We start from the raw sequence: 27,969 nt of genomic DNA, 5'->3' as shown, positions 1-27,969 counted from the left end.
TGTTATGTTATGCAAACATTAGTTATGTCTATTGGCAATTACAATACTCAATAACAGGATACATATGACCTGTATTCATCTGACAGTTTAGCAGCATGATAGCAAAGAAAATTGGAAGAGCTAGGTAACTATCCATGCACATAAGACATGTAATATCCACCTCTCTAGTAGCATTTGCAAGCAATAACAGCTGTGCATGTGTATATGTTATGCAAATGTGTAGTGACCCTTGTTACAGGGCTGGCCCAAATGGCTATGTGCACACCTACATAGAGTGGATATTGAGAGTAGAGACACACTGGTTGAACTTTCAGGCTTGTGTAGCCTAACCTCTCATTGCCAACCTAACAGCCGCCTGCAAATACTGTATGTAAGGTTGTGCACAGTACTGATAACGAAACAGGTTGCATATCATCTGTAACTCCAGTGTAACATCTGCAGTAGGAGTGTAAGATGTAGGAGACCACTGCCAATGTGTAATAGCTACTTCATAGGTGATGGCTTACACTATCTGATTATATCCTGATCATGTTGATAGTGGCAGCATAGTCTATTGATACTTGACTCTGTTTCGGGAGTGGGTGTCTGTGCCCAACAGAGCTCATGGTTCTGGTGGATATGTGAGTATATACCCAGAAAAGGATACAGACCCTGTTGACACTTGCATCATGGATATGTGAGTATATACCCAGAAAAGGATACAGACCTGTTGACACTTGCATAATCTGTAATCAACTATCAGGATGTGATGTGCTCCTCAGAGGAGGATTGCTGCTAAAGGTAGCTACTATGTTTCTGTAATAGCCAGTGTTGTCACGTCCATAACACAAATATTTACTTGTGAGCATCACTGTCTATAACATCTTCATAAGCAATAAGTAAACTAAGTACAGCACTTTGTACTTGTAGTACTGAATGCTCATACCGGCATGTCCAGTAGACAGCTACTTGTGTTTACTAATGCCATATTTGTGTATGTGGCCATCCTGGGGGAATGTAATCCCTATGCCATCTACACTGCCAAACCCACCTAACACCACACCCCACACATTGTCTGGGATGGAGCTACAGGGGTAAGCTGGAAGGCAGTCCAGTCTACAGCCATGACTGGACTGGACAGTCATGAGGTGTAGGTTAACACATGCATCTCATCACCACAACCAACACATACCTTTAACAGTACACAGTAAGGACACCCACACATACCACCAGAAATCACACACATTCACAGAGGCTTCTAAGTATCTGGCCAAGCAAGAGACCTCCCAAGCTGGAAAAGACAGACAACAAAATATAAAAAACTGTATGACGTAGTTTGCATAATTGTGCCACACCTCAGAACACATGGCCAGAAACATGCCTAACAGTACTCATTTGTGAATGCAAACTCTAGCACTATGTTACACATCAAGTTATACATGGGCAAACATGCTGTCAGCTGCCTGTCTGCCATGATTAGTCACATACCCATACACTCAGAAAACCTTTTGAACTATACACATGGCTCTGGCATATTGCATGTTGTTGTGCAGGACCTGTGATACAGTAGCCTGGACTGCATGGAAACACACATGTAGGAACTGTCAGGTCTTGTAGCCCATGCTGGTATGTCCCAAGGCATGGGTAGCATTCTGCCATTGGCCAGAATGATACTGCAGTACAGGGACAAAAGGATTGAATTCCACAATTGCCTAATGTACTGGCGTAATTCAAAGGGTATCCAGTATCTCTCTGCCTGGGATAATATGGTTGATAGACCATGATGCTTTGCCAGACAGGGCTTGCACCTGTCACCCCTGGGAATCTGGATACTGGCTAGGGCTCATGCTTCCCCTATAGTGCCTTCATCATGCAAAGTTCCAGTGAAAGTCCACTGCTGTAACAGGAACAGCCAAGCAATAAATTGCAGGTCTCGCTACTCAATGATACATTTCAGAAACTCAGTATGGACCCACTTACGTCAATCCTTAACAAGGAGAACATATCTGTCCAGTGACTGAGATATGGCTCAATGCTCTGGAGAGCACCCCTGCATGACCATGTTATAACACATACCTCACCTCTTGGCCATTATCCTTTATTGGAACACATGGGCTGCAGGTGTGTCCATATTCCTGAAGGATATGTACACCCCCACGCTAGTTGCACTTACATAACTTCAGATGCAGTATGCTGAGCAACTACCTTTGTGCCAAAGTGGAATCCAAATTGCACCTTGTGACAGATAACCCACCATGCCTCAGAATTCCCAACTGTCATATTGTGCTGTAATGGGGAATATTAGGCTTGAAACAGAAAACCATAATAATGGCTACTCTCAACTATCCCATTATGAACTGAGAAGACTCATGTACCAACACCTGTGCTCAATGCATGTTGGATTTCATCAACCCCAGTGGCCTGGATCACCATAGTCACACAAACAGGGCTAACAGTATGCTACACATAGTCAGTCTCCAAAGCCAACGTTATGCTTCTTAAGAGCAAAGTGGTGACTGTCATGGCACCCATGCAGATGGACAATGCATGTGCAAATGCTGAATCCTACACAAATGCACATTAAACACTCACATAAGTGCAGTGATTGTGCCATTGAAACAGAACCAAGATTCAACCAAACACAAACAGAAGGCAAACTGGTGGTACCCTACCTTAAACTGTACCACATAAGGTAGTAACTGTTGCAAGAGTGAATACACATGAGTGGAGGTGATCCCTGGTTAGCCTCAGTAAGATGCAGATACACCATATAAAGCCACACAAAGCTAGTGTGAAACTAATCAGCCACATATTATGTGGCCAACCGCAGAGCATTATATAGCTGTGTCATGAATTGTAATGGTGACAACAAGACCTGCCATGCTTCATAGCACTATGGCATGAGAAGTACTGCACCTACATAAATAGCACCTGATCATCCAGATAGGGTCTTGGATAACCTAAACCCACACTCACCTCCCCCCAACAGGTACACATATTTATATATCCACGTAAACTGCAGAACTCCTGTAATAACAACTATACAGGTACAAGCTGCACTCTCTAAAGCCATACATACAGCTTGCATGGGACCTGTCAACATCCCAGGGTGTATCCTACACAAATGTCAGAACAATTTGCTCTCCACATAGACATCATGTTCAATCATAGCTTCATGTCAGGTTGTGTACACACTGAATGTTGCACAGCAACAGTTACCACACCCTACAAAGGGGGAGACACCACTGATAATGGGAAATAGTGCACTCCTACCCTGCTGAGTCTGGTCTGTAAGGCCATGAACCTTGATCAACTTATTTGATGTAGTCAATACAGATGTAGATGACAGTAAGGTTGATTCACACAGCATATCATGACCTTGCCGGGTCTTAGGACACCATCACCCATACTGTGTTCCAGCTACACTCAGTAAACTAGGTGTATATTCCTATGTCACAGGAGTGGTTGGCAACTGGACTGCTAGCAGAACCAACACTACAGAAGGTGTCTGACTAATACACGCACATCAAACCAGTGCCAGCCACAGTAATACAGGGTTCATTCCTGGTACTCCCCCTCATTGTTATCTATACCACACAGACTAACACAGAAGGCATCTGCCTACTGAAGTTTGCAAATGACTATGAGCTAGGAGCAATAGTTGGCTCAGTGAGTGCTACAGACAACATACAGAAGGGCCTTTGTGGGTCAGATGTGTGGTGTGTGACATATGGCCACAATCTGACAGCTAAGTATTGTATTGTCATCCCCTATGTTAAAAACCCTGTACACATGAACTACCACCTAGGCAGCGGTCAACATAATGGAAACTGTGTGTGTATGGGATGCAGCTGGACAGTAGTCTTTCCTTTGATAGTTACTTCACCACACCAGTCAGGTAGTCATAAGTGGCATCCCTGATCATGACAGGGTGCCATCCATGAATATAGAAATCATTGTTCAGCCATACTCAACACTCAAGTGACCCATAATAGATCACGTATATTCTATAAGGGTTAAGGCCATGTTCAGATGGCCTACACTGACCTTCCCAATCCCTAGCTCCCCTATGTAGCATGATGCCTACCCTGAATACATCCTGATTACAAATAAACACATACTTCATGGACATCCACCTTTCTAGTACAAGGATCACAACATGCCTGATAGATCTCTGTCCCATACACTTTACATACTTCTGCCATACTATGCATCCCTATCCAGCAATGCTGCACATTGCCCCTCTTTGAGACATGGTGTGATGACTGCATGGCAAATATATCAGTAACCCTGTGGATCAGTTCTGTGGCACTGCTTGAACTGGGCACTGAAACGTAACTGTCTGTTGGCTACAGCTAAGTAACCTTTCGGTCTAGGCTCATAAATGGCCCAGGGCATATAGCCTACTACTTCACTATTGACCATACATGCTATAGATGATATCCAACTCTGCAAATACCATCAAGCTAGCCATTTTCCAATGTGTTTCACATGTGCAACACAGATAATACATGGCAGGATGCTAAACTGCTGTACAGTGCCATGTACATGTATATGGCAAAACACATACATGTAAAACTTTCTGTGAGCAAGTCTGCAGGGTCACAGGTCATGTCCCTTAAGGCTGTGTATGACTATATATGTGACATATACACAGCATTAAGGTCTATTGCATTAATGTGAACGCATCCAGGCATGTGCTGATAGGTAAAGACACCAGTACAGGAAAACAGACATGCCTACATCAAGACAACATCCACATGGAGTATGAGCAATGTCATCACTTGACACACACATATATGGTGATAACATCAAATCACCAGTACGTGTCAAATGTGTGTGAGTTAAACATGTCAGTGGTGTTAGTGTCATGTAGATTTAACAAAGACATATTTGTAATCTTAATAAATGTGGTACACATGTATGTTCAGCTGTACTTCTGTACTTCTCTGTGAGTTACTGTGACCTGTCTCCATCATTATGTCTTCCAGGTATGCCGCGTGCCAGGCTGCCACCATACACCCGCTTGGAAGATGAGGTCCTCATTCCATACCTCCTCGACAACCATGTAACACTCTTCGGCCATGTGCCACAGGATGCACAGCAGTGGGATGCCCAGGGGGAGGAACTGAGCAGGAGGGTAAATGATGTTGGCAGCCACAATCACACCTATCAGCAGGTGCGCCGCCACTGCACTGACATCATTAGATGGGCGAAACAGCATACAAATGCAAACACCAGGGAACAAGGTGCAACAGGTGGAAGGCCACTCCCCCAGTCCCCACTCACACATACCGAGGAGCTACTGGCCAACCCAGGGACACCTGCAGAACTCCATCCACATGCTTTAGCTGGTATTGTGGAGGTGGGTGTCTCACAACCACTGAGCCTGGAGTTGCCTGGTAAGGCACTACTGCACATATAACACAACTATATTTCATATAGGTACATGTGTTACTGTACAATATGTGATGTAACATCATATGCAAGACATGTATGCACACATGCCACATACTATAGTTTGCTACTCTATGTATGCACAGATGTGCATACTCCATAGTATAGTCTATTGTATTGGCTAATGTGCTAACATGCACATTGCACCCTGTAGCTATCACACAGGTGTGGATAATGATCTTACTGCTGTGACACTCCTTTTTAGGAACTATTAGTGTTTCGCAGTGACAGCAGCCTGTAACAGGTGAGATTATTATTTATCAGGCTCGATAATGCATAGATCATATTAATTACATGCTATCTGCCATGTGGCCATTTAACACAAGTACACATAATGTATGGTGGCCCTGTTAATATATACAGGTCAGACCTGCAACGCATCACAGTGGTTACCCATGTGGAATAATCGAGGACTATATAAAACAGTAAAACTCCACAGGTGAAGATGATCAAGTCAAAGCAAAAATTAGAGTAAACTGACTTTAATAAAGCATAAAAAATGAAACCAACAATAAAACAAGTGCTTTCGCCTGGTTCATACCTGGCTTTATCAAGATATAGTCACACTGAAAAAATACCCTTATATATAATTAATACTAGTCACATGACATCTTAATTACTCCAAGTCCCTGCTCCATTCCAGAAAATTTTAAAAAGACATTATGCAAGAATCAAAAAAACTTATATTTTCAACCTGTTGGGCTAAACATATTATCCATTACAAACGTTACCTGTATGATATATGATATATGTTTACTATGGGACGGAGACTGAAAAGGTTTTTTAGAATTTATGACTTACATCAATTCTTCCACACATTTTCTATCCTTTACACACAATGTTAGTGATGACATTCTTAATTATCTTGATGTATCCCTTTCTAAAGATCATTACAACTGTGCCTTTCAATCCAAAATTTATAGGAAGGCCACTTTTTCCAACTCTTACTTGCACTTCGATAGTGGCCATCCTTTTTATCTAATGAAAGGTATAATAAAGGGACAGTTCATCCGGGCATCTAGGATGTCGAGTACAGATGAACTTTTTTTGAAAGAAGTTCACTTACTAAAAAAACTTTTTTTGGAAAGAGGTTATCCAACTCATTTGGTTAACAATTTAGCCCAAGAGGTGATTACCAACAGAGAATTGAAATATTTCCCTTTATTAGGCACAGGCTCGCGGTTGGTTGATTGCACAGAGCAAGACGAGCAATATGACCCACATAACAACTTTATTCACACATTTACTAAAGATTCACAGCAAGTAGAACACATTGTGTTAAGGTACTGGCCAGTCTTGACCCTTCAAGATGACATTAACAAAATAATACCCAAGAAACCTAGTTTTGTAAAAAGGAGGGACATTAATTTGAAGGGTTTATTTGAAAGAAAAAACTATTATAAAACCTATGCACACTCTACCATAAAGCTAGGCACATACAAATGTGGTGCATGCAATCAGTGTTCTTTTATTATCAATGACAGCAGTTTGTATATTCCATCAAGGAATTTTAAATTCAATGCAGTCAGTTACCACAATTGTGGGGTGAAAGGGGTTGTATATCTCGGAATTTGTATGCATTGTCTCTGTTTTTATGTTGGAAAAACTGAGAGGCCCCTAAGGAGAAGAATATACGAACATCTTTACGATGTTTCTAAAAAGAAGGATACAAATGCCTTCTATAAACATCTCACTCAATGCCCTAATATGCAGTTGAAGTTTTTAGTTTTGGAACAGGTAACGCAGGACCCCAGGGGAGGTGATTGGGAGACACGTCTTGAGTACAAGGAACTCCTGTGGCAATTAAAATGAAATGCTGCAAGACCCCCTGGTTTTAATGACAATGTTAGTATTGCAAGTGTGCTTAAATTAAGAAGGGCAAGGTTATAAATTTTATAAAAAAAATTTTATGTACATTTTCATTATGGTCAATTAGACTGTTTGATCTATATATATATTTTAATACACTTTTTAACATGTTTTTTATATTTTTTTCATATATTCTTTATGATGTCCTTTATTTAAACAATTTCACAAGTTTTTTGATTCTTGTATAATGTCTTTTTAAAATTTTCTGGAATGGAGCAGGGACTTGGAGTAATTAAGATGTCATGTGACTAGTATTAATTATATATAAGGGTATTTTTTCAGTATGACTATATCTTGATAAAGCCTGATATGAACCAGGCAAAAGTGTTTGCTTTATTGTTGGTTTCATTTTTATGCTTTATTAAAGTCAGTTTACTCTAATTTTTGCTTTGACTTGGTCGTCTTCACCTGTGGAGTTTTACTGCTTCATTAGTTTTTGGTTCGTTGTTACTTTGTTTTTGACTATATAAAACACCTACACTATACCTTACAAACTGTCATTGCCAGATGTGTGGACATCTGTGAATACAATAGTGGAGGTGAGGCTCACTGTAGGGACATGTACTACAGATCAGCATTACACATATGGGGAATACAAACAGTACTATACAGAGAGCATATGTGTACACACACTCTAAATGTTTTGAAACTGGAGTATGACCAGCCCACAGGATTCACCCTTGTGGATTATACCCTTGCTATGAATGTCACACAATGTCATGTGCTATCTGACATGTCCATGATATTTAGTGGGCTGACTGCAATACTGCTTAATTATCCTGCAACACATGATATCTCACATCCCAAACATACCACCCTATGTCTGCATAACCCTGTTCTCAGTGGAGCATATGACATCTATGGGTGTATGTCATATGGGACAACACAGACATGTGAAATAGATGACCATCACAACCATTGGACAAAACATGTTTACACATGGCCATGGAGGATGGCCAGAGACATGAAGCAACACACACAGTAGAAGTGATGTACATGTGTGTACACCCTGTTGTACATTGGCTCAACACAATACAACCATGGCCTTTGTGTAATGGTGATATTGCAGATGTGAAACACTAAACATTATACAGGCCTGTGTACAGCTTGTGTAGGCATGAAATCAAACCACCACATAGCATATCTTGAACATCATGAGTGTGTCATGACATGAAAGCATTTGCCTATACAGTATCAAATACATACATGTATTGCACAACATACACATACAACTGCATCAGGCCACAGATACAGTACATTCACCTTGCTGGTGTCAGACATCACTGTCATGCTTGCTCCTCATGTGTATGAGGTACACAGATGGCATGTGGGACATGGAGAACTGCTAAGTTAACCATGTCTGGGCATAGTTGCAAGGCATCAGCAATATGCTTGCAGATGTGCAAGGGTGTCATCTGTATACCATTCAGTGACCTGTGTCACACATTCCACGTTTGGGTTTAGTGTCTATACACCTCAGTGATGTGGGTCACATTCCACATTAGATATGTATTGTATCTGAACACAGTCATGGCTATGAACTGTGTCTGTAACTCACATTGTATAGCAATGGTGATGCCACATGATGCCCTGCAAAGGCTATGCACATCAGCTCAATGTGCAGTATGTCATTGTATATCTGTAGGGTGGACTGACAACATTGTGTCAGCTGAAGGTCCATGTTAGTATAGCACATCTCTGCATTGGGACACCATTACCTCACTGTATATTTGATAGGACACCATTGTGTTAAACATGTATGCATGTCATTCAACACGTCAGCAGAAGACATGTCATACTACATGTGATTGGCAAGGTCATATGCCACACATCAGGCACAGTACACACACACAGACAGACACACAGACAGACACACAAACACACAGACAGACAGACACAGACCACAGTTAACCAGTGCTAGTCTGTGGCACCATTGCAAAGTAGGGACAGCCATGTCAAACATGTGTGTGCAGCCACATGCACATTGTCTGTAGACTCAGCTCAGGGGTAAACAGAATAATATTGAACAGATATGCACTGCTTTGGGGGAGATATGCAAGCTAGGGCTCAGGCAAATATCGTATTCACTCAACATACCCTCCTGCTCATGTCCTCCTCACACATAGGGGCAGTGGCCAACACAAAGCATCAGTGGCAGATGTACAAAGGTCAGCAATGATCTGTTAGCATGTGGGGTATGTTGCACAAAACATGGCAGTGTGGTGCAATGGTGCATAGTGCATGCATTGTGTTGCAGGTTTGGGGCATAACCTACTAACACAATTGGTGCAACACAGGGATGTATGCTAACTACTACTATAATTGTCGAAGGTGCATTGCTTCCACTATAACACATGCATGCTGTTGTGTGCAACTCAGGGATATATGATAACTACCACTATAAATGTCTTAGCTGAATGCCTTCTGCCATATCACATGCATGGTGCATACCGGTGGGTGCCATAGCATGTGTCTCTGTCTGTGTCTGTCTGTCTTTGTGTTTGTGTGCCTGTCTGTCTGTGTGTCTGTCTGTGTGTGTGTGTGTGTGTGTGTGTGTGTGTGTGTGTGTGTGTGTACTGTGCTGTATAACTTGTAATGTGCAGTTCTTGTCTGCCCCTCACAGGTGTTGATGTAGGTGTGTTGCCCTCCTGTGGTCCACCTGATGTTAGTGTCCCCACAGACTCTAGCAGTGATGATGAAGGTATGACTTGAGGCACAGGCAAGGTTGTCAGGGGCTGAATATGTGCCATTGGTTGCCATTCCACCTGCATCTCCCTCATCCCCATACACAGTTCTCATGCCTACACATGCCCAATACCAGTGGCCATAGAGGAAGGACAGTTGGTGGGTGGTAGCATGGAACACAAAAGTGTGGAGACTATGGAAGGTGTGCCTGCACACCATGATCCCAGCCAACTGACTGGTGATGTCCTACACAGGCATGTGCCCAGTGCTGCTCGTAGTAGGACCTCTGGCCAACATGCCCCTGCAAGACATAGCACATCAGCTGGTGTCATCAGACGCACGTTTCAGGCTGTAATGGAGGCACAGGCATGTACTGAATGGCACAACAGATAAGGTCTGAGGCTTCAGAGGGCTGCTGTCTGTTCTTTAACTGACAACATCCAGGCAATTGCAAATGCTCACCATCATCTTGCAGATGTTATGGATAGACGATTGGGTGACATGGTGGGAGTCCTTGACCATGGCATGTTAATCCTCGAGCATGGAATGTCTGTGCTGGAACATCTGGTGGGAATCAGGTATCGGGCATGTGGACATAGGCCAACTACTTCACCTGTTGAAGGTCTACGTGAACATGCTACTTCACATGCCCACTCCCATAGTGGTGGTAGCAATAGCAGTGCAGTTGGTGCTGTGCTGTCCACACCAGAACACAGCAGGCTACATGCATGTGGTCCTGGATGGTCCCAACAGGGACACAGTTCCAGTGGACATGTGTCATCAGACAGTACCCAATCTGAACCTCTGCCTGGTAGTGCTAGTGCAAACCCTGGCAGGCGCAGGTCACATGGCCATGCCCAAACACCGTGAACTGCAAAACCTGCCCTGTACAGTATGCAGCTGTCAATAATACCCCTGTGTAGGCCAGCCACATGCCAGACCTATGTGCATACATACACGCACACACCAGAAACAAATGTAAGGCACCTCAACACACACACGTGTAACATCCACACACGCCCAATGATATTAAAGGCCCTAACCCACACACATGATGTCATCCAATGGTGCAGACTAGGCCTTTGGCAAACATTATCACCCTGTGCATATGATGATGCCTGTGCCGCATCCCTGTCATTCACACCATCGGTGCAGGGACATGCTCATATGGTCTGATGCCCAGGGTGAACATACTAGGAAGACAATTGTAGATTACAATTGTTGGGTGGTGTTGACATGCAGCAGACATACCATGCACTACAGTTTTAGAATGCATTTTGTACTTTCGACAGTATGTATCACATGTAACAACAGTAACTGCATGTTGAACTTGTTATTCTGCCTTACTCTTTTAGGTGTAATTGCATGTGCAGGGGGATGTCACAGTTTGTGGTTAGTGTCCCATATGTAAATGTAGACAACTCACAGGTCTGTATGACAATACCTCAATGCACTTTGTAGCTTCCACATCACAGTTATAATCTCCCAAGTTTCAAACATGTTTACTGACCTAACGAAAAAACAGGTGGTTTCGGATAAGGCGCTCCAATAGAAGATAAAGTAAATGTATACAAACAAAAGGAGCACTCCATGGCTGGCACAGCAAAAGATGATTTATTGAATGAATAAAATCGGTTAGCGCTTTCACGTTCTAACAAACGTTTCTTCAGACCTCAATTAATACATACCCATAGTGCATTTTTATACAAAATTTAAACACTCATTATCCTATTAACAATTGTGTTTCTCAAACTATTTAAAGATGCAATCAATTAAATTAAATTAAACAAAATGCCCATTGAATTCAATGCAATAGAAAAAATGTTTAAAAACCAATAAAATTCATTGCATTATCTAAAAACACATCATAAAAACATATATATATATATATATATATATATATATATATATATATATATGTCATGGAAAAAAATATATATATATATAGACATATATAAATATATTCTTGTATGTCATGAAAAAAATATATATATACACATATATAAATGTATGCATATATATACATATATGTATAATACTCTATGTGTCTATGTGTCTATAAAAGTCTATGTGTATATGTGTATCATATCATGATCCCACAAACTGTTAGTTGACAGTTCTACTGTGAAGCCAGGGCACTGTAATGGTCAACAGTGAGCACATCATATTTGCCACACACGTCATATTTGCAACACACACCTCATGATTACTTGAAGAGTGCCAGCAATGTGCTCTGTTTGAGCTAGGCATTACACTTATTCAAGTATTTGCAAGGTCTGTGGCTTGCAAACATCTCACCCCAGTACGTTCTGGCTATTGTGGTAATAAGGTTAATGTCCAGACAGCACACAGCATGCTTGGCTTGCAATTGTTGACATGGGGTATATATAGGAGCTGTCGGCACACATGGCTGTACATGTCATGGACATATCACCTGTAACTACTCAGTAACATGCAGAGCATAGCTGTATTCCCCTGAGTCTGTCAATACAGGCTATGTGTGTAGGTCCTATGATCCTGTTATTTGGGCATGTTTGTAGGCATTGCATTTGGTGGACATGTCTAATGACATACATGCCACATGGGTTGTTGTATGATATGATAGGTGTCATGGGTGACCATTAGCGAGGGAATAATACCTCTGTCAGCCTAGATATCAAACCATATGTACTGTTAGCATTTAGCAGCCATGCAGCCATGGACCTAGCTTCCATGTGCATGTGTGTAATGAATGTAATCACCTGTATGTACAAAGGACAACAACAGCAATGGTATTCTCATTTATGTTGTATGAGTGTTGGATGTTCATATCCAGGGCAGGCACATTTAGGTCATATCCAACAATGAGGGTGTTGTTTACTGGTGTACAGCAACAGTCAACTGTGTTAATGCTGACAACATCTGAGGGACCCTGGTATGTGTACAACTGACCTGGTTACAAACAGTGGTATTATTGCATTGCATAACACAATATGCAAATGTGTCAGTACATGGGTACTTTGCACAGCTGATGTAGGGCTAGGTACAGTCCACCAGTCAAAGGTTATTTGGTGTTCTACCATACTATTTCATACCACATGTATGGATGTGTGTTGGTAGCCTGAGGACATGGTGGTGAATGTATATGAGGATACAACCCGGAATGCAGCTTTTGCCACTGTCACCTGTACCTGACTCATCTGTGATGGATTATGTCGGAGTAGTGGTCTTTACTTGTGAGTAGCCTTTATGAATATGTGGACACCACCACCTGGAGTGGTCCATACCAGTGTTATGGCCCACATGTCTGGATCTGAGTTATATGGTGGTAGTGCTATTCTGCACTACAGAGCCTTCAGCCAGGTGTTCCTCACTGCACAGATGTCAGTATTCCCCATTGTAGGGTCTACATTGAGCAAATGAATTACAAAAACCACACATCTTGCACTGATTAGCATAAGCATCCAATGCAATTGTCTTGTAGGTGTCAGGGTGTTACTTCTGTGTTTAGGACTTGTGCCTTGGAATGCCACTATATGGGTAAATGTGACCTAGGTTTTATCCACACTCCCTTGAATCATGGATGCATGTGCTCTGTGACAAAGGCATGTCTTCTTTCAGTCATGACATCCCAGAATGACAAACACTGGACAACAACATAATTACAGCAGGACATTGGCTCATTGTTTTGGTCAAGCAGTTTCCACTCGTACCATGACATCATTGCAAGTGGCAGTATTGTGCTTGGTATCAAATGCTACATCTAAGGTGATGGACAGCAGCAGATGTTGTGTAGTTGACCAATGTTAGATATGCTTAGTGGAGCGGTCCTGTTAATAATGACAACTACTAACACAGCCGGGAGAGGTCATCTTGACACCTTCACCTCAGTACCATTAGACAATGGGGCACATGTATTATGCTTGCACATGCCACTGTTCCAAGTATAATGCCACTGTCTACAACCTGATATCAATGTATGCCTTTCAGGGCGGCAATGTGTGTGACACATGCTGTAGTTAGCATCTGCGTGTGTGTCCCAGTTAACCTACTGCCTGTCTCTTCCACACATGCATGATTGTGTATACTTCACATATATATGGCAATACTTCATGTACATGTATGCACGTGTATCACACAACACAGATGCAGATATATCATTTACGGGCCACATACAGGTATCTGGTAGTAAACATGTATGATGTACATATATACTGACAGTTAAGATGTACATAGCTGTAAACCTGTGTGTTTACAATAGGAGTCCATTACAATGTGTTCTGTACATCTAAGTGTATGAGCATGCACACTGTGGCCTTCTGTGGTTAGAATCGGAGTGCATCCCAAACAGCCCTGTGCTACTAAGTGTATGAGTGTACCCACTGCCACCTTGTGTAATTTGAGTCAGTGCATCCAAACAAGCCCTTTGTTTCTAAGTGTATGAGCATGCCCAGTATAACCTTGTGTAGTTGTAGTCATAGTGCCTCCCAAACCGCCCTGTGCTACTAAGTGTATGAGCATGCCCACTGTGACCTTGTGTAATTGGAGTCAATACATCCAAACAAGTCCTGTGATTCTATGTGTATGAGCATGACCACTGTAACCCTGTATAGTGATAGTAGTTGTCCATTCCACAGATGGACATACTCCACTTCAGGGCTTGTTGTGCTACAACTATACCTCTCAGGTCTACCTATGTCTTACCTGCAGATGACATGTCTTGTTTGAGCATACAGGTTGTAATGGACTCCTACTTTAAACAGACAGGTTTACAGCTATGCACATCTTAACTGGCAGTATCCCTGTTGATGTCCTCAATCTTAGAAGGGCATTCTGACTGCCTTGAAATGTGTAATCTCTGTGCTGCATCTCATAACTGTGTAGTGCTGTAATAGTAATCTGTATATAGACAGGATTTCTGATCCCATCACTGGCAACTCTGTGTGTGTGTGTGTGTGTGTGTGTGTGTGTGTGTGTGTGTGTGTGTGTGTGTGTGTGTGTGTGTGTGTGTGTGAGTGTGTGTGTGTGTGTGTGTGTGTGTGTGTGTGTTTCAGCAAATGGCTGAGTGTGGTTGTGTGTGTATTTGTGTCTGCATCCTGTCATTACAGTGGGTTTTACTGCTTTCCAAAGTGAAACCACCTCTTGCACTGGCCTTTATCCTTGTCATCTGCTAAACCACCCCCCCCCCCACTGCAAGTAATCAGTCCTGTGATGTCACCCAGCTCAGAAGCAGATTCAGAGTAAATGTAATTGTATGGGTTCTGTGGCACATACCCCAACTGCATACCACTCTACTAGTTACCTTTACATAGGCAAGACTTGTAAGCACAACACTGGCAAGTGTGTGTGTGTGTGTGTGTGTGTGTGTGTGTGTGTGTGTGTGTGTGTGTGAGACTACCCTGTAGCCAGGCATACACTTGTGTTATGTCTCTTAACATACTGCACACCATGGTAGTCATCTCTGGTGAGTGGAGTCTACCAATTATTGCATAGTTAGGGATAGAAAAGAATAGACAGTCCAGAATGACTACTGTAAGGTATGTTATTTAACAGTGACACAGATGTGGTCCCTGGGGTGTATGTCCATACCCATCATTCCCCCACCCAAACTCCACAATCCCTGAGGTATAGTTACTTAGCCATCATTCCCCACCCCAAACTCCACATACACAACAACCATCCCTTCTCTGGTGAACTGATTAAGATTTAAATATTATAAAACAAGAGTTGCCTCTGTTTTACACGTCAATTCCTTTGGGACCCTTTTGTGTCACAAAGGGTGTTCAGACATGTTTATATATATATATATATATATATATATATATATATATATATATATGTGTGTGTGTGTATATATATATATATATATATGTATGTGTGTGTGTGTGTGTGTGTGTGTGTGTGTGTGTGTGTGTGTGTATATACACATCCCGTAAGTGCATATATGTATTTAGTATTTAGTTACAACAGTTGTACATATGTAGACTTGTCTATGTTGGTTCACAGAGTACAGTACATTCAAGGGTACTGTACATATGTACACAAAGTGACTGTCCCATTTGTTTTCAGTACTATGGAATACCTGTAGTGACATGTGTATTATAAAAAAACATGAAGCATGTATACAACCCAGATGACCTAGTAAGCAGTGGGTACAACACATGTAAAATACATGTACAACTTGCAGTACACTTGAAATGCCCTTCTTTGGCAATCCTGCTGATGTCATCCACCTAAACATACACCTCTGGGAGTGCTGTAACCCAGTAATCTCTGTAGCGCGTACTGTAACTGCATAATGCTGTAGTGTGATAAACTAGTTTGGTAGGTGTTCTAATCCCAGACTTGCCAACTGTGTGTGTGTGTCTGCCTGCCTGAAAAGAGAACAATGCTTTTTAGAGTATGCACACTCCTTACCATTCACATACTCAACTTTGTCAAGGGTGCTGATGTCACCCACCTAGAAATACACCTCTAGGACTCCTGTAATCCAGTATTTTCTGTAGTGTGCCCTGTAACTGCATAATGCTGTCATGTGAAAAATTAGTTTGGTAGGTGTTCTAATCCCAGACACACTGTGTGTGTATGTGTCTGTCTGCCTGGGAAGAAAACAATGCTTTTTAGAGTATGCACACTCCTTACAATTCACATACTCAACTTTGGCAAGGGTGTTGATGTCACCCATCTAGAAATACACCTCTGGGACTGCTGTAACCCAGTAACCTCTGTAGCGCGTCCTGTAATTGTGTAATGCTGTAGTGTGATAAACTAGTTTGGTAGGTGTTCTATTACCAGACTTGCCAACTGTGTGTGTGTCTCTGCCTGAGAAGAGAGCAATGCTGTTTAGAGTATGCACACTCCTTAAAATTAATATACTCAACTTTGGCAAGGATGCTGATGTCACCCACTTAGAAATACACCTCTGGGACTGCTGTAATACAGTAATCTCTGTAGCGCGTCGGGTAACTGCATACGGCTGGAGTGTGATTTAGAACTGTGGTAAGGTTCCATCCACAACCATGGCAGTTATGTATGTTTTGTGTGTGTTTCAATGTCTGTGTAGGGAGCAATGCATTATAGCCTATTCAATCACAGAACATTTCAAATGCCCTACCTTGGTAATCTTGCTGATGTCATTCCTTGTCAAATACACCTCTGGGGAATGAGTTCCCTAGTAGTCCTCGTGGTGCGTCCTATGACATCTCCATGCAGTAGTGTGATATAGATCTTGGTCATGGATTCTATACCCACACATGCCAGTTGTGGATGTGTTGTGTGTGTCTCACTGTCTGTTTTGTGAGCAATGCATTTTGGGGTACTCACTTGAAGGAAATTTGAAATGCCCTATTTTGGTAAACCTGCTGATGTCATTCCTTGTGAAATACACCTCTGGGGAAGGGGTAGCCCAGTAATCTCCATAGCGCATGCTATGACTGTGTAATGCTGTAGCGTGATAAACTAGTTAGGTAGGCGTTCTATTCCAAGACATGGCAGGTGTGTGTTTGTTAGTCAGAGCCTGTGTGGAGGTGGCTGTGAGTGTCTAACCACTGGACATGTTGAGGAGCAGGTTTTGTAGTTTTCCTATATGGTGGCCATAGTATATGTCAGAATGTCCACCTCACGAGGATTACAGATTTCAATCAGCCAAGAGACTGGGTTGGCAAGCCATACCCCTACATTTGGCAAAAGGCCTGGTGAACAAAGTAACCAACCCTGCTATTACCCAGAATACAGTCTGAACCCATGTGTCATACACAAACACACTTGCCTAGAAAATCCCGTTATGTTGCTAGTACCCTGCACATTGTTGACAGATAGTAGGCATGGTGTGATTGCAGTGGGCTGCAGAGGACATGGCACCCTGTCCACCAGTACAATAGGCACATAATTGCGGACAATGCGCCTTCACTATGTTCCCCACTGGATGCCTGCAACATATGTGGTGCCATCAAATGTGATCCACAAAGAACATACAATGCCTTACACACATGCCCTGTATGGACAGATGCCACTGACACCAGGGAATAACTGTATCATGCTATCAATGCAGGTGCAGGGTCAACCTACTGTCTATTAGCAGGTCCTGCCGCACCAGGCCAGGATTGGCACATATGATGATGGCAGTCTGTGTACATAACATGTGCCAGGCAAACCAGGTACACTTAAACATGTCACTGTACATTAATGTGGGATGTGCACATCCCAGGCAATGTCCATGTCAAGGACTATCAAACACAGACATTGCATGCATTGCAAAGCAATGGCCATACACAATAGCAACCAGGAATGCAGGATGGTTAACACAATACCCGTCTGTGTGTGACATTGCAGACACTACACCCCTGAACCACACTGCAGACCATTGTCAGGTGGCCTGATGCCAATGATTACCCCTCACCCAGCCTTGTACAGCCATCTTGCACAGACAACCACTACACACCCAAGAAGCAATGCACACATGCATGTCAGTACTGGCACCTTGTGTCTGCATGTGGGGTATGGTGTTCCCAACCACAGTCACACCCAGTATAACTCCCATTAGCATACTGATTGATGTCAGACATGTTCATATGCCCTAACCCATAGAACCTCAGGATAACCCCTGTGGTGCATGTAATACCTGTGCATTACTGTAGTGTGGCAAACTAAGTAGTTAGCAAGTGTATTTGTGAGCCTGCCAAGGTGTGCCAATGTGTCAGAGTCCCTTAGAGAGTGTGGTTGTGTTGACAATGACATCTTTTCATGTGGACAGCCATGTGTGCTACACCTAATGTATGTCTACTATATCTCTTTTTCAGATGGCGCTCACCAGCACACACATATATGTTCTTACAGCACACCAACTTTCAGCTATGTGGCACATGGAGTAACTGCATGCACCTGTAATAGTCAGTCAGGGGTCTGAATCCCTGTACTGGTTGGTGTGTGACAGTAGATGCTTAGATTATGGTCTCCCAGCCCTTCTCTGATGTACTTTGCCTCTGTCTGTCCCTCCCACACACTCTCTGGTGGGTGTGGAGATGTACACCTGCTCAGCAGCAGCTTGTGTTTTGTAAGTGATGGTCATGCTCAGGTGATGGCCTCTGCACCTATTGCAGTCCTCCTCTAGCTGATTGCATGTGGAACAGCTGTGGTAACATTCCCATAGCCATTTGCATGGAAACACAGTACAGTATCTAGGAACATCATGTTGGTGTTTGCCCATGGCAGTCACTGTGAGTGGTACCTGGATCTGGTGTTTGGTAAACAGCATCTCAGATTAAATCTTGATATTCCTCAAACAACATACACAGTGGTAAATAGCCTAAAGACAGGAGGGTGATGTGCCAGACATGACTACAGCATGTAAGTGTAGCTATGCTTCATTCAGACTACTGCCAATTTAACAGGTTGTGTGTGGTAATGGCTCGTTTGCATGTTTTAATAACTGACAAGAAAACCCCCATCTGTAGGGTCATCTGTGGACTGGTCAGTGTGTGGAATCATTTGTTTCTTGTGTTACTCACAGAGCACACATCTGTGAACTGCAGAAGCATAGTCTGAGGATTGCAGGCAGTACACAGTGACAGTGATGAGGGTTACTGCCATTACATCCCTGATTGGACATACGTCACATGGAACAGAGGTATGACAGTCACTGTCTGAGGTCATCACAGGGACATGCCAATAATAGGCCACTGTTCATAGCTGCAGTCACAAGTCATCTAGCTTTGGACAGATGTCATGCAGTATATATGCATTTGTTGTGCTCCCTCTGCAAATGTATGACATCTGTTGTCTTGGGTTGATCTTAATATCTATGCATGCTGTTATAAGTAATCCTGAATGCTGTTGACTATTACTAAGCCATATCTGTGTTAAAACTGCAACACCATAGGCTGTATGGGATTGGAGGTCCCAGTGGAACTACCTGTCCCACTTCAGCAGGCCATGGCACCGGGCACCAGCACATCTGGGGCCCAGCCTTGGACCTCCACCTCTGTTGGCTCTGCACCACCTTCTGGTGGAACCACCACTGAAGATGGAGCTTGCCCCCCTGGGAGCAGGTCCATACAGGAACCTGTCAGCCATCGTACAGTCCAGGCCATGGTGCGTAGGGGCTTAATAAGTGTTTCGAGGCCAGCTACACCAGCTCGAGGGCAGAATGGCACATTTAGAGGGTGAGTCTGCCCCTCCTAGACATCCCCCAGCACAGCTACCTTTGCAGCTGTAAAGGTGCAGTGGTGGATGCTCATGGGTGAGGACCTCCGTCCCACTATTTCCATTTGGGGGCTCATGTGCTTGTGACTGCCAAACACCCCTCCCCTTGCAAGGTGTATCCCCCTCACATGTGTCGTATACTGCCCTGTATGCTGTCTTGTCTGTCTTGTCTGTCATCCTACCCAACCTATCCTCCACGAGCATACCTACTCTACTTCCCCAACATCCCACACTCACCTTACAAAAACAGAAACAAAAGGCCAATCTGTTCCCAGAACAACTTTTGCCCAATAAATAGCTGTCCATTTCACATACGTGTCCACTGGACACATGTAACCTTTTCAATTTGCATCACAGCATACTACTGTTGTCCTCACCCCTCTCACAGGCACATGATCCTGGTATGCACAGGACTCCTAAAGGTTCCAGGTGCATGTGATGCAGACAACCCCATTGTTCACACAACACTACCAGTCCCTCTATGGTTACCCCATTTAACTTTTTAATGAAGATGATGTTGCACACAGCACCTTGAAAGAGTACTGTTCTCACATAATGATTGGACAGGAACTGTTTTGTTAATGTAAATAAAATGCTCAAAGTAATGTATTTAGGCAATGTACAAATGTTTGCGTGTATTAATGACACACATCTGTCTGAGTGAGTCTTGATATTACATAGGACAACACCACTACATAATACAGGAGTTGCTGGTATTTCCCTTTTCATTCTTTTTTAATTCTTTGTTGTCACATGGTATGTTCTTGATATATCTATATATATCTATATCTATGTATGTATATATATCTGGACATAAACACACACACACATACAGCTACATAATGAAATACATTTCCTATACTGTTGAATGACTGTGCTGGATGATATGTTCATGATAACATCCGATGTCTGTATAGCTGCCATGGCTTAGGGGTAAATCACATTGCCTGTGGTATGCAGGGTCCTGGTTTTGAGCCTTGCACAGGCCATTTATTTTGTTGCTGGGCAGAAAAAGGGCCGTTGTATGCAGAGTGATTAAGGTACTTTTAAGCAGTTGTGAGCAGGTGTGCATGGGTTTGCGCGCCGGTAAGCAGTGGTTACTTTTCGTTAAAGTTCCTTACACTCAGTTACCTTCTTGATTGCTTAACCTGTGTAGGCAGTGCTTACCCCCATGCAAACAGGCTGAAACATGCTCACTGCTGCTTAAAAGTGCTTACTCCCACTTACTCCTGCGCTAATTTCTTTAAAAGAAAAGAAAACGGGGTGATAGGAAAGTGATGAAAAAGGGGCACAAAGAGGGAAAGACAGTAGGCAAGGTAGCTAGGGATGTGCAGGAAGGGTGTAGGGAAGGTCCATAGCTGTCCATTTCTTCTACAGCAACGGCTGTGCATATGCAATAAATTTGGCGGTACATTTGGACACTCACAACCCTGAGAGAGGGGTGAGGACAACAATAGTATGTTGTGATGCCAATTAGAAACATTTACATGTGTCCAGTGGACATGTGTACGAAATGGACAGCTATGTATGAGGCGTGCTTTTTTTTGTGGGAACAGATTGCCCTTTTTTTCCTTTTATGTTTAGGTGAGAGTCGGATGTTGTGGAAGGAAAATAGGTATGATCAGGGAGGATAGGTTGGTAGGATGACAGACAAGACAAACAAGACACATACAGGGGCAGTATATGACACATGTGGGGGAAAACACCTTGGATGGGGAGGGGTGTTTGGAAGTCGCAAGCCCATGAGCCCACAAATGGATACAGTGGGACTGAGGTCCCCACCCATGGGTAGTCACCACTGCACCTTCACAGCCCAGAAGGTGGCTGTGCTGGGGGCTGCCTAGAAGGGGCAGGCTCACCCTCTAGTTGTGCCACTCAGCCCTCAAGCTGACATAGGCGGTCTCAAATCTCCCTGTCGAGGTCCCTATGCACCACGGCCCAGACCGTACCATGGGTGACAGGTTCCTGTCCACTCCCGCTCCCGGGGGGGAAAAGCCCCATCCCCTGTGGTGGTTCCACCTGAAGGTGGTGCAGGGCCAATGGACGAGGGGGTCCCAGGCTGGGCCCCAGATGTGCTGGTGCCCGGTGCCATGGCCAACTGAGGTGGGACAGGCAGATCAGCTGGGACCGGCCTTCCCATATGAGCTATGTTGTAGCATGTTTAAGGCAGATATGGATTAGTAATAGTCAACAACATTCACGATTAGTTATAACAGCATGCATACGTATTCTCATTACCCAGGGCACCAGATATAAAATAGTTGCAGAGCAGGCAGAACACATGCATATATGGGTAAACAGTGTCCATTACAACATACAGGTTTCAATGATGGCAACAGGACACCAATATGGGAGTATTTTAACATGGCACATGCATAGAAACAGATGTGAATATTTATAAACCAATAGGACATCTGTCCCAACAAAGGTTAGGAGTGTAGACATACCAATTGAGTTGTGTAAATCGGTTATTTTTGCACATATGGTAGGGGTGTGAGAGAGACAGAGAGAGAGTGTTCAATTAGCAATTAATAAATCCTTGTAGTTTCCACAACATTCGTAGTCACTGCAGTGGTCTGTCCCTTACATGTATTATTACACTACCCAATGGCATTATATTGTACAATGGTATGTTTGTAGATTAGTATATATGGGACCTCTGTCTTATGTACAGGCTTGACAAGATGCAGGTGTTAATGCAACATGTTTTGAGACTGCTGTCATACACTTTGGGTGAGATGCTGGGATGACAGGTATGTTTGCATGTACATTCTCTGACTATGTACAGATCTGACTATCAGTTATGTGTCATTAACAGCTGCCTACATTTCTTGGATCATCACACTAATCTGTCAGGGGAACAGGGCAAAAGGCAGGTGATGTGGGCCATTTATCAGGACATACTGAGCAGAACAGTTGAGGGGTATGAATATGCATACCACTTTCTATTTGAGCATTCTAGCAAACTCTGTACAGTTAAGTGTATATATGCATACAGCTTTCTCTCTGAACATTCTAACTAACTGTGTGCAGTTGTGTGGAATGATTATGCATACAACTTACTGGGGCTCCTGGGATCCAAATCCCTGCTGTGTGTGACAAAAGCATTACAGTTAAGATCACTGTACACTATGTTATCAAGCAATTGTTGTAAGGCTTTGCAGTGTATATAGTCTAATATGACTGACCTGTTTGCTCTTCCAACATTGTTATACAGCACTTCATACACATTTTATCTGCATACCACAGTGTGGGTAACACTGCTTACTACAACAGTACTATTTAATAACTGCAACAGTACAACAGCATATGACTGCAGAGTAAACAGAAGCAATGCAGGGGTTACACCTTTATTCACAGCATATTACACAATTCTGTATACTGGTATAACAATTTCTGAGGCTCTTACATTTATTTGTTATGACAGTACATGCAGGCTATTTACTAATCTGCCACACAACGCATCTTTTGCAGCCTAGCATCATAGGCTTGCTGTTTCACAGCACTCTCATCTGCAGCTGTCAGAGAAGTACAGTGATATTTAGCCATACCTATCCATAGTATACACAAGCTAGGCAATTATTAACTATGTAGTGGAAGGAGTACTTACTCATTTCTGGGGCATTCTGCATCTGCCTTGCTTCCTGGATCCACTATTCCAGGACATCCCCCCTCCGCCGCTTCAGGTCTACATGGTGGTGCCTGACCTGCTCACCAGTCTGGGGGAGATACCTGTGGCGCTAGTGAGGTCAGGGGTGAGACTGTCCCAGGCCCCCATTTTGTACTGCGAGCCCTGGTACTGGCCTGGGAGTAGTCTCCTGTCATGGTGCTTTACCAGGAGCCATACCATGAATTTGGACACCTGGATGATCCAGTGCTGCACTCTAAAGCGAGTGCCTTCTCCCACTCCAGCCATTCTGCCTACAGACAGATGCTACAACCAGTTATAAGCCATTTTCCCACCTCTTCGGTTTAAGTAGGGCCGGATTCCCACACTTTTCTGTAATTGGCCGGTTTCAAAAAGCTAAGCTATCTCTTATTCATTACATGTTACATATGTGTTTTGTATCTGTGATTCATGTGTACATACACTGTATGGGGTCCTGGGGACTTCATAACTTTATTACAGTGACACCTCAACTCTATGTTTACTGCAGTACTCCAATTCACATATTTATGGTCTGTGGTGGGTTATAGAACATTACACTGTACATAGATTCAGTTCACATATTTGTTTGATTTCCCTGTGGTGAGGATTAGTTTGCTGATACCTCCTTTATATGTATTGCAATCATGGCGTAGTGGTTAACTACTGTGATTGTGATGTACAGGGTCCTGAGTTCTAGCCTTGCAGAGGCTGTTTATTTTGTTGCTGGCCAGAACATGAGCTGTTGGGTGCAGAGTGATTAAGGTACTTTAAAGCAGTTGTAAGTGGGTGTGTGTGGGTTTGCGTTGAGCTAAGCAATGCTAACCTCCAGTTACAGTTTCTTACACTCAGTTAGCCTCTACATTGCATCGCCAGTGTGGTACTCACATACCGGTGGCCAAACAGGCTTACACCCGTTTGCTCCTGCACTTGCAAATGCACTGCATTTGGTATTTGCATCAGACACTCACACCCCTGGGTGGGGGTGAGGACTACAATAATACCTTGTGATGCCTATTACATCAGCTTACATGCCTACAGTGGGGTTTTGCGACCATGTGTTTGTAGGTATTGTGTAGTGGGTTATGCAACGACAGATATGGTTATACCGTACTTAGCCATATAAACTGGACTGTGCTGCGGAGGGACACATATCGAGAATGGCTGCCCATTAGGCGTAAGCATCCCGGTCAACTGTACAGAATCCTCGGCCTGTCCAGAGTTTGCTTCATGCTGTTGGTGTGTTCCTCTTACAATCTGCACCTGTCTGGCAAATACCTGGGAACTGACGCCATTAAATAAAGACAAGTAATTGGGTTTAGGACCCCACATCCTTTAGCCGAGTCATGCTAATGCATAACCTATTATTCTATCAGCTTTCTAAGGTTGTAAGTGGAATATGTGCTTTCTGTCCCTATTTGTTCCCCCAACGGTTTATGTTCTGTCCAGTGGTTTTGCTCTTAGGGGTTGAGAGGTATTGGCATAAGCTCTGCCCATTTCAGAATACACACACACACACACACACACACAGACACACACACATATATATATATATATATATATATATATATATATATATATATATATTACTATATACAGATGTATCTGTATATGTATGCAAACATGTATACATTTATATATTGCAGTCTATGTATATCTAACAACATATGGGTGTATGGGTGTCTGCATATGTATATATCTATATGTGTGTATGTATATGTATTCCGTCTCTGTATATATATACATTTGTACTATGGAGAGGGAGAGGTATATCTCCATGTAGCTATGGGTAGATATGGGTAGATATACACACACATTCCTCTAAATATTTACATCTACATCTGGTTATTCCATTCTTTGCCATGTAGATTAGACTTTGCTGCAGTGGGACTTGTAGCAGGTATGGCTGCACATTGGGTGACGCCTCTGCCCAATTAACACTGTTGCTCACATCCCTGGGGCTGTCTGTATAGACCCACATCAGCCAACACCTGCACACCTAGACCCATAACTAGCTACCCATAGTTCACCCACCCACACCTCCTTTACAGCACCCATCCTTCCTGTGGGTGCAGGTCAGGTCTGAACACACCACTAAACACTGCCCACTCTCCATTTCACGGGACCCATGTCATACATTGTCTTGACCCATGGGTCATCAGGCTTTCCCACCCTTGTATTCCGGGTATGTACCCACCCCAGCCAGAATGGTTGTCATATCATCTTCCTTTGTTTATATGTCAATTTTTGGGACATCCCGCAAAGGACGCTCCTGTCTGTGTTCCAAGATTAGATTTCATGGGTGCACTCTGTACTGGAGGCTTCCAACATACTCTGCCAGAGAAATGGAAGTCATCCTTGGATACCTCACCAACCACTACCCCATACTGTTCAGAAGGGGAGCAGTGGACCAGCAGGAGTGGACCACCCTGTGGAATAACCTAATCTACAGAGTCAAAGATGTCTGACACCATAACTGAACTTATGAGCAGGTCCAGCATCATTGCTCAGACCTGCTTCGCAATTCCCCTCGCCATGCTGCTGCAGTCCGGGGGAATCACCTTGCAACAGGGGGGTTATGCAAACCATCCCCCCGACATGAGTGGAAGAACTACTCAGCAGCCTTGGTGCACCTGCCAATAGAAATTAACAGTAACTGTCAGACAGCATTATGGAGATTGGTGCTACCTACCCATCAGCTGAGGAGCATGCAGGTAAGACCACAGGGAACATTAGTAGACCACTGTTGCATATGCATTTGCATCTGTATAGGTAGAGCATCTTCTTCCTTCAGCTTTTTCTGGTTAGGGGTTGCCACAGTGGATCACCTCTTCCCATTTCTACCTGTCGTATGCATCTTGCTCTGTCACATCAACCACCTGCATGTCCTGTCTCACCACATCCATAAGCCATAACTATGTCCTTCCTCTTCTCCTCTTACCTGGCAGCTTCATCCTTAGCATCTCTTTTCCACAAATAACCAGCTCCCCTCCTCAGCACATGTGTAAAGCAATGCAATCTTGCCTGTCTGGCTTTGGCTCAGGACTGTCCAATCTGAGATGACCCTCAAATATACTTATTCCTAATCCTGCCTACTCTCATCACAACCAGTGCAAATCTTAACATTTTTAACTCTGCCACATCCAACTATGATTCCCGCCTTTTTGTCAATGCCACAGTCTCCAACCCATATAACAGAGCTGCTCTCACTACCCACTTGTAGACCTTCCCTGTCACTCTTACTGGTACTTGTCAGTCAGAAATCAGTCCTGGCCCTCTTCACCACACACTCAACCCTGCCTTTGCTCTCTTCTTCACCTCTCTTCCACACTTGCCATTACTCTGAAGTGTTGATCCCAAGTATTTAGACCCATCCACCTTTGCCATCTCTATGCCCTGCATCCTCACCATTCTGCTATCCTCCCTCTCATTCACACACAGATATGCTGTCATAGTCCAGCTGACCTTCCTTCCACTCCTCTCTAGAGCATATATCCACCTTTCCAGGTCTCCACAACCTGTTTCCTACATATCACAATGTCATCTGCAAACATCATAGTCCACGGGGACTACTGTCTGAACTTGGCTGTCAACCTGTCCATCACCACCACAACTAAGAAAGGGCTCAGATATGATCCTTGATGTAATCCCACCTCCACTAGAAAGGCATCTGTCACCCCCACTGCAGATCTCAATGTTGTCTCACTACCCTTGTACATATGTTGTACCACTGTAGCATACATCTCGTCCACTCCTGATTTCCTCATACAATACAACAACCCTTCTCTAGGCACCCTGTCATATGCTGTCTCTAAGTCCACAAAGACACAATGCAACTTAGTCTGACCTTCCCTGTACATCTACATCAACACTCTCTGAGCAAACATTGCATTTGTAGTGCTCATTTTGGCATGAAATCATACTGCTGATTACTAATAATCACCTCCCTTCTTAAACCAGCTTCCACTACTCTATCCCATAATGTCATGCTGTGAATGGTCAATATTACCCCTATGTAGTTACTACAGCTCTACACACCACCCTGATTCTTAACATCCAGTACCAAAACACCTTCCATCCACTCATCAGGCATCCTCTCACATTCAAAGATTCCATCAAACAACCTGGTTAAACATGTCGCTGCCATGTCTCCT

This window comes from Protopterus annectens, chromosome 7.part1 (genome assembly GCF_019279795.1).
Source record: "Protopterus annectens isolate FY-2018-M chromosome 7.part1, PAN1.0, whole genome shotgun sequence".
Taxonomy (NCBI): domain Eukaryota; kingdom Metazoa; phylum Chordata; order Ceratodontiformes; family Protopteridae; genus Protopterus; species Protopterus annectens.
This window is presented reverse-complemented; position numbering follows the sequence as displayed.